General features: G+C 31.7%; 1 pseudogene; it reads left to right on the top strand.

The window, feature by feature from the left end:
- Positions 1-2,613: 2,613 nt before the first annotated feature.
- LOC129287795 (ABC transporter C family member 8-like) lies at positions 2,614-9,040 on the top strand (annotated as a pseudogene).
- The last annotated feature ends 843 nt before the right edge of the window (positions 9,041-9,883 follow it).

The following is a 9,883-nucleotide window of genomic DNA, read 5'->3' as shown; positions in this document are numbered from 1 at the left end:
GTGTATTTAATGAAATTTTAATTTATCTAAAATATTTTATATTTTAGGATGGAATTTTTTAAAAAAATATCTTATAATTTAAAATAAAGAGAGTATAATTTTATAATATCCTCATAAGATTTGAATAATTTTGACCCGTATTGTCCTTGATCTTATATATTAGTTATTTTTTAAAATAAATTGATAGTTCAATATATTAGTTATTTAGTGTAAAAAAATATGGTATTAATGCACTCTAAATAATCCTCTTTCACAATTTTCTAAGACTCACTTCTTCAAAACTAAAATTATATGAAATCATAAAATTAAAGATATAGCTTTCACCAAATTTTAAAATATCCTTGGTGGATTTGACTCAGCATGCATAGTAAATATCACATCACAGATGACGCCAAGCTTTGGTTCGTGTAAGATTAATGAGCATGAAAGATCAATGAGCAATTATTGCTGTTTCTTAAAATAATAAAATATCATCTTTCATGACCCCCTTGCGGGAAGCGCATTCGGTGCCGATTGCGTGTTTGGATCTTCATTTCTTTTTAAATGATCTCTATCGTTAATTTAAAATTATTTTTTTAAATTTTTTATATTATTTTTATTGAAATAAAATATATAAAAGTTATAAAAAATTATAATATTAAATATGGACTTTTTTTTTTGCTTATTAAAGGATAAATATTATGATAGTCACCACTCCTATCTGAATAGTTCTAAATTTAATCCTTTTACTTTTATTTTATAGTTATTATTCAAATAAAATAAAAATATGTAAAAAATAAAAATATTTAATAAATCCATTTATCACCAATCTGGCCGCCGCATATTTAATCTAAATAATTTAATTTAATATTATTTTTTAATAATTTTTATAAATTAATTATTTAAATATATTCTGAATAATAAAGATATAATTTAAAAGTTTCAATTTAATATTAAAAATTTTATAATTTTAATTAATTGGCTATCTAAATATACTTTGGACAGGCCAAATTTAATATCATAATTTTTTATAATTTTAGTTTGCATACCTTTTAGTCGTTGTATTTTGCTCCTATTTTATTATAGGTCTTTGTATTTTTTTTTAATTCTGGCCTCTATACTTTTATTTTTTAGTGTTCTAAGTTCTTAAAAGAACAAAATGAACAAACCATAGAGATTTTGAATGAATATAAAATACTGAAAATAAAAGTGTAATGACTCAAAATATTAAAAAAAGTGCATGAATTTATAGTAAAATATGGGCAAAGTGTAAGGGCTAAAATATATATTTTTCTTTTAATTTAGATAGATATAATGTAAAAATATTTAAAAAATAATTTTAAATCAACGTTAGAAGTCACTCGAGAGAAGATGAAAATCCAGATCACCCCATGGGGGTGGCTAATGAGCACGGTGCTCATCAATACGGTTGCCCCACTCGCGTCGGGTTCTAAATATTTTAAGAAAATAATATATTCTTAGCTTAACTCAGAATCAATGCTGTTGAAAACTAGTACAAATGACTGAACAATTATTTTTTATTTCCTCTGTTTGTTAATTGTATAATGAGAAAAGTATTATTAAATATTATTTTAAATTCTGAAAAAGATATATAATATAAATAATTTTTTCACCCAAAACATAAATCTAATGACACAGGAAGTTTTTTTTTTTTTGGCCAGAATTGAAGAGATAGGCTGACGAGTTCAGCGTCATTTGATTAGTCAAGAACTAATAAATTGTATTTGTTCCCAAAAAAAAAAAAACTAATAAATTATAGGTAGGATAGAGTACAAGGCAGGCTGAGTCCCGCTTTCCTAAAGATTATAGTTTATCAATCACATTCACTTTCCAATGCATGCAAGATCAATAATTGAGAGATGTGATTGTTTATATTATTATTTTTAATTATTTTAGTTATGTTTAACCTAAAAATAGACTATACTTTTTATTAATGTCATTTTAAATTCTAACTTTTCATTGCATTGTATTCCCTCCGCATCAATTTATAAGAAAATTTTGAAATGATAATTTCATAAAAATAAGATTTTATTAATAATTTTTTAATATTATCTTTTTTATTATCTTCTACTCTTTAATATTTTTTCAAATAGATTATGAAATAAATAGCATTTTTGGACGTTTATATTTTTTTTAAGAAAATTAGATTCTAAAGTATATTTAATGATTTTTTTAATATATGCAATCTTATATAAAAGTGTGCTCTTATAAATTGGCATCGAGAAAGTATTACATCCGTTAAATGAAAAATAAATTGAAACTTTGTCATTATTATTTTTTTCCCAACACACTTGGTTGTTACTAACACACTTCGTCATTATGGTGACTTTGTCACACTGGGCAAAGTTAAAATATCATTGTTAAAAACAAGTGTGTGTACATATTATTGTTAATAGATGACTCAAGACAAGATGGGATATGGGCATGTATAATCCTTCTGTTACCTGAAAAGGCAACAACGCAGTGGAAATAAATTTTCATGAAAAAAGAGACAAGTAATTAACATATTATTCTTTTCCGGTCACTAATTAAAATATTATCCTTTTAATATAGGAAGATCGACGTCAGAAGTGATGTTATTATTCGAAGCTAAATGGAGTATGGCCCAAAAAAAAAAAATTATTATTCCACAAAATCATCTTCCACAAAACCAAGTAGCTGTCTCTTTAGCTGTGTAAAGGCAGAATCAGATCATCACCAAGCTCTGAAAATGGGCTCACCTTCACTAGGTATACTCACCATGCTTCCCTTTTTCTCTGCATCTCCATATATCAGGAAACGTGAATATTCATCCTAATTAGCCTCAACTTGGATTCTAATCAACAAACACTCTCTCTCTCTCTATATATATATATATATATATGTTTTGACTATGTTTGTGTGGAAATTCCTTCCTTTGTCTTTTCCTGGTTTATTTTTCTCTCCAGTTCTTTCCATCTTGATGCTGGTTTATCTTGGTTACTTATTTGACGCATGCTTATTAGTATCACATAAATAAAAGTCTCTATACTGTTCAAAGATATACTTTCCTCCAAGAATCTTTTAATGGGCTGTTAATAATGGCTTGACGACCCTGGAATTCCTGCTCAACTCACACCTTCAAATGTTTTAATTTTTGGGCTTTGTGTCTGTTCTCTGTAACTCTCGCTTCAATGAGCTCTGATTGTTTCACTTCCACTGCAAATGCAGGGGGCATCTCAATCTCAGATATTTGCTTCTCAGATTTCAGTCTTACTTCAATTTGCAACCAAAGGATTATAATAGACCTTGTAAATCTGCTGTTCATGTCAGTTTTCTATTTGTCTTTGCTCATCATCTGGATCAGAAAAATTCCTGCAAGTGATAATAGCGGAAACAGATGGATTTCAACAGTGGGGCCAGCATCTTGTGGTCTTATTAGCATACCTCACTTTTTTAGTGGTTTGTGGGATTTCATAGACGAAGCTGGACACTTCAATAGACTGAACTGGTTAGTTGACATCATCAGAGGACTCGTTTGGATTTCTTTAAAAGTGTCTTTGCATGTTCAGAAATTCAAATGGATGAAAATTTTGAACTCTATTTGGTGGGTTTCTTTGTTTACATTGGTTTCAGCTCTAAATATAGAAATTCTGATGAAGGAGCAAAAACTAGACAATTTTTATGTGGCACAATGGATTCTACACCTTCTATTTGTTGTCAGTGCTTTCCAAAACCTTGGTTACTTTATCTCCCAACGTACCTCAGAAGAAGAAACCAATTTGTCTGAGCCTCTTTTGGGTCAAAAGGAAGACAAAAATAGAACAAAAGTAGGCAGTGCAGCATTTCTTGGCAAACTGACTTTCTCATGGCTTAATCCTTTACTCAGTTTGGGTCACTCAAAGCCTCTAGATCTTGAAGACATCCCTTCTCTTGCTTCTGAAGATGAATCTCATTTAGCTTACCAAAAATTTGCTCATGCATGGGAGCTTTTGAGGCAGGGGACCAATAACAATGCCAAAAACTTGGTTCTTTGGTCCGTTGCCAGAATTTACTTAAAGGATAACATTCTAATAGCAATTTATGCATTCCTCAGGACAGTTTCTCTAGTAGTTTCTCCTTTAATACTCTATGCTTTTGTGAACTACACAAATCACCCTAGGAAAGACATGAAAGAAGGCCTTTTCTTGGTAGGGTATCTTATTATTACCAAGCTAGTTGAGTCTTTGTCACAGAGGCATTGGTTTTTTAATGCAAGGAGATCAGGAATGAAGATGAGATCAGCTCTAATGGTTGCTGTTTATGAGAAGCAGCTTAAGCTTTCAAGTTCAGCTAAGAGAAGGCACTCAACTGGGGAGATTGTAAACTACATAGCCATTGATGCTTATAGAATGGGTGAATTTCCGTGGTGGTTTCATCAGACATGGTCAAGTGCATTGCAACTTTTCCTAGGAATCGGGGTGCTTTTTGGTGTTGTGGGTATTGGTGTACTTCCTGGTTTAGTCCCTATTCTAATTTTTGGCCTTCTTAATGTACCATTTGCAAAAATTTTGCAAAAGTGTCAAACAAATTTTATGGTTGCTCAGGATGAACGCTTAAGATCAACTGCAGAAGTTCTTAATAACATGAAAATCATAAAGTTACAATCCTGGGAGGATAAATTCAAGAGTTTTATTGAATGCCTTCGCATTAAAGAGGTCAAGCATTTGCTTGATGCACAGATCATGAAAGCTCATGGGACCTTTATCTATTGGATGTCTCCTACCATCATTTCATCAGCTATTTTGATTGGAGTTGCCATTTTTAAAAGTGCCCTATTAAATGCTGAGACTATCTTCACAATTCTTGCATCTATGAGAATCATGGGAGAACCTGTAAGAGTGATCCCAGAGGCTCTCTCCATTATGATCCAAGTCAAGGTCTCCTTTGATCGTCTCAACACCTTTTTACTTGAAGATGAAATAGAAAATGATAATATTGTGAGAAATGCACTTACAAATTCAACCAATGTCATTGAGATTCAAGTAGGCCATTTTACTTGGGATCAAGAATCATTGTCTCCAACTTTAAGAGATATAAACATAAAAATCAAATGGGGGGAAAAGATTGCAATTTGTGGGCCAGTTGGAGCTGGGAAATCATCTCTCTTATATGCAATACTTGGAGAGATACAAAAAATTTCAGGAACTGTGAGTTATTAGCCAAGCAAGCTTACCTTATTTATTGTCAAGTAGATTTCATTGATCTTATGCTTTCTTCTTTTCATTTAATTAAAAACAGGTCAATGTGAGCGGAACTCTTGCTTATGTTTCTCAGTCTTCCTGGATCCAAAGTGGGACTATTCGCGATAACATACTTTATGGAAAGCCAATGGATAAACTCAAATATGAGAATGCCATTAATGCTTGTGCGTTAGACAAGGATATTAATAGCTTCATACATGAAGATCTTACAAAAATAGGTCAAAGAGGGGTCAACATGAGTGGAGGACAAAAGCAAAGGATTCAACTCGCTCGTGCAATTTATAATGATGCAGATATCTATCTTCTTGATGATCCTTTTAGTGCAGTCGATGCCCATACTGCTGCTATTTTATTCCACGTAAAAAGAAACACTTTTAGATACTTGTATGTTAGGATTGAAAAGCCTTGACCTTAATATGTTTTATTTATCTAATCCAAGTTATGTGATTGCAGGATTGTGTCTTAACTGCTTTAAAAGATAAAACCGTCATTCTAGTCACCCATCAAGTCGAATTTCTCTCAGAAGTTGATAAAATATTGGTAAGCTATCTCATTGCAAATTTGTACTTTTATTTAAGACTTTGGGCAGAACTTGTGTAAACAAATAGTTTATGAAATGTCAGGTAATAGAGAGAGGGATAGTAACTCAATCAGGTGGCTACGAGGATCTCTTGACATTTGGGACAGCCTTCGAACAACTTGTGAATGCTCATAAAGATTCATTAATAGGGGTGGATCAAAATAATGAAAATCAAGTGGACCTTGAAATAGTAGGTTTAGACCAATCAGAGGAGGCATATGGATTTCATCTTGGGAAAGATAAGAGTAAGGATAAAATTTGTACCAAGGGTCAACTTACACAAGAAGAAGAAAAGGAGATTGGTAATATTGGGTGGCATCCATATTGGTACTATATATCTATCTCAAGGGGGTCAATGTTACTATATTTGAGCTTCTTAGCACAGTTGGCTTTTGTTGCTTTGCAAGCTGCAGCAACATTTTGGTTAGCTCTAGCCATTGAAATCCAAAAGTAACTAGTATTATTTTAGTTGGAGTTTACACAATTATTTCTTTCATTGGTGTTCTGACTGTATATCTAAGAGCTTTCTGTGTTGCATATTTTGGATTAAAAGCTTCTAATGCCTTCTTTTCTGGTTTTAATAATGCTATCTTCAATGCTCCTATGTTGTTCTTCGACTCAACCCCAATAGGGCGAATACTAACTCGAGTAAGATTCCTTCAAATCTAACCAAAATAAATAGCTAATCATGATCATATCTCTTTGTTTTGTTGTGATTGTAAATGTACTTAGACATTTTTAAAATAAGTTAAAACTTGGTCATTTTTGGGTGCAGGCTTCATCAGATTTTAGCATCCTAGATTTTGATATCCCTTTCACCATTAGTTTTTCAGTATCCACAATAATAGAACTTCTAGGAATCATTGGGGTAATGTCTTTTGTCACATGGCAAGTCCTCCTTGTTGGTGTTCCTGCTGTGGCGGCTTCATATTATGTTCAGGTTTGTCTATTTCTTTATACTTTTCATTTTGTAGTAAACTCTATACTTTTCATTCTATAGTAAATTCTAACCTCTAATGTTGTGTTTTTCTTTTTATGGCCTCAAGGGTTATTATCAATCTTCTGCAAGGGAACTAATAAGAATTAATGGAACCACAAAAGCTCCAATCATGAATTTTACATCTGAGACATCACTTGGAGTAGTAACAATAAGAGCTTTCAATATGGGAGACAAATTTTTCCAAAACTACCAAAAACTTGTGGACACAGATGCATCACTCTTCTTTCATTCTAATACTGCCATGGAATGGTTGGCTTTGAGAATTGAAGCACTTCAAAATTTGACACTCTTCACTACTGCAGTTTTACTTGTTTTACTTCCAAAGGGAGACTTGGCTCCTGGTACATTTAAATATCAGATTAGTTTATAAGACATCCAATATTGTTCACATGCTAATAATTCTTAACACATCTTATGGTATTTGCAGGCCTTGTGGGACTATCTCTTTCATACGCTTTGTCCCTTACATCAGCCCAAATCTTTTTCACTAGATGGTTTTGCTATTTATCAAACTATGTAATTTCTGTTGAAAGAATCAAGCAATTCATTCACATCCCAGTAGAACCTGCCTCCATTGTTGAGAACAATAGGCCTCCATCTTCTTGGCCTTCTAAGGGTAGGATAGATCTTCATGACCTAAAGGTAACAAAACTTCTACATATTTATATGCATAATTATCTATCTTACTCACTTTGTTCTTACTATTTTAATTTACATGAATTCAGATCAGATATATTGCAGATGCTCCATTAGTTTTAAAGGGGATTACCTGTACTTTTGAAGAAGGGAATAGAGTGGGAGTTGTAGGAAGGACTGGAAGTGGAAAAACAACACTTATAAGTGCTTTGTTCCGTTTAGTTGAGCCTGCAAGTGGAAATATTCTTATAGATGGCATTAACATATGCTCTATTGGGCTCAAAGACTTGAGAATAAAGCTAAGCATCATTCCACAAGAACCAACTCTTTTTAAGGGTAGTATTAGAACCAACTTGGATCCTTTAGGCAAGTACACTGATGATGAAATATGGAAGGTGAATAATTTAGTTTCATTATTGGATAATAAATTACTTTATATTTTTTACCTTATTTTTCACTTGACCATCTCAAATAAACAAGTTTGAATTTGATTGGTTTTGTTTTGTTTTGATAGGCTCTAGAGAAATGTCAGCTCAAGACAATAGTTAGTAATCTACCTAAATTGCTGGACTCTTCTGGTAAGTTAAATCCAATAACTTAAGGCTTTGTTTAGACTGAAGATAGTAGCAAGGAAGGGAAGGAAAGGGAAGGTTTAATTGAAACTTTTTCTTTGTTTCTAATATCTTCCAAAATCTTCTCTTGTTTATATTCCTATGTTCCTTTAGGGATTTGGGAAGTGAAAGTTGCTGCAAACAGGAAAGAGAAAGTTTATCATTTAAGCCTCTCTTATCACTCTATATTTTGTATGACATTCTTCCCTTTTGCTCCTAACTCTAAAATTTCTTGAAGCTTGTACTAGATCAGGCATTGTAAAGGAAATTTTGTTTTTGAAGTGTTATTTAATATCACCAAGTTTCTAATTCAACTAAAACAAGATCCAAATTTGAATAATTTAACAGTGAGTGATGAAGGTGAAAATTGGAGTGTAGGACAACATCAACTCTTTTGTCTTGGAAGAGTTCTTCTCAAAAGGAATAAAATTCTTGTGTTAGATGAAGCTACTGCTTCTATTGACTCTACCATAGATGCCATTCTTCAAAAAGTTATAAGGCAAGAATTTACAGAATGCACAGTTATAACTATTGCTCACAGAGTTCCAACTATAATTGACAGTGACATGGTTATGGTTCTCTCTTATGGTAAGCTAGTTATTTCCTCCTATACTAAATATAATGTACTCTACTTGTATCCAAAAACTTAGATTGGTTTCAAATAATCATGAAAAGTAGATCTTCTCTTTGGTTGCTAATATTGGCCAAATCCTTGGTGACTATAGGGGAACTAGTGGAGTATGATAAGCCTTCAAAGCTTATGAAGACAAACTCTTCATTCTCAAAGCTGGTGGCAGAATATTGGTCCTCCTACAAGAAAAATGCTTCTCAAAGTGCAAGCATACATTAAGAACAACATTGTGTTTTTTGTCCAAAAATGCTTCATTATTTGTTTTAGGCAACAGTTATCTTTCATTTTTGTTTAGGCCATGGCATTTAAAGTTTCCTCTTAATGTATTGTATTATAAACTCTTTATTGCACAAAATGCTTCAAGTTGAATTTCACTTACAAGGTTTTAGTCTTCAACAGCTCTTTTTTGTTTTCATATGTCGTGACAAATAATTAAAAGATAATATGCAAAATTGGGCCAATTTGATATCTAAAAAGTACGTTTCATTTAAGTTCTAGAACAAACTTTTGACAATGACTTGCATAAACTATAACAAAGTGATAATTAATTGTAGCATAATGAAGAAAATGACAAAGCATTTTATTATCAATTCCTTGATAAGAGTAGAGACTTTAAGTCTCTCAATTACTAAGCTTTAACTGTTTCTTGAAATTTATTTATTAATTCCAATGACTGTTTAATTAATTTTGGAGAAAAGGTTTAAATGCATCTTTCTATTCTGTATTGAAAGAAAATAAGCTAATAAGCTAAATCTTTTATTTATTTGATTTTTCCCCCTTGAAAAATCAAAGAATATGAAACACCTAATTATCAAGGAGCAAGGAGCCAAGGAGGAGACATGGAGGGAACAAAGTTGCATTTATTTTGAATGCCAAGTGATTAAATTCTAAATTTGTGTAGAAGGCCACAGAAGTTGAGAAGTTTCAAAAAAAAAAAATAAAAGCCTTGAATGTTGTGGGACAAAAGTGTCATTGTCGTCATCATCATCTTTTTTAATTTTTAATAGAAGCACCTAATATTTGAAAGACAATGAATGATTACTAATCTATATCAAACAATGTAGAACTATAAAAGGTTAAAGGTAAACAATATTTTTGAAGTGTGCACGAAGGGTCATAATGATCCTAAATTTAATTCTAGATCATTTATATTCTTCAACCTCAAAAATTTTTTGTATCATCACCTCACCATTTCTTTCATATATTTTTTCATTAGTGGGCCCT

Source organism: Prosopis cineraria, unplaced genomic scaffold (assembly GCF_029017545.1).
Source record: "Prosopis cineraria cultivar Desert tree isolate PC_DT_omini unplaced genomic scaffold, ASM2901754v1 PC12, whole genome shotgun sequence".
Taxonomy (NCBI): Eukaryota; Viridiplantae; Streptophyta; class Magnoliopsida; order Fabales; family Fabaceae; genus Prosopis; species Prosopis cineraria.
This window is presented reverse-complemented; position numbering and strand designations above follow the sequence as displayed.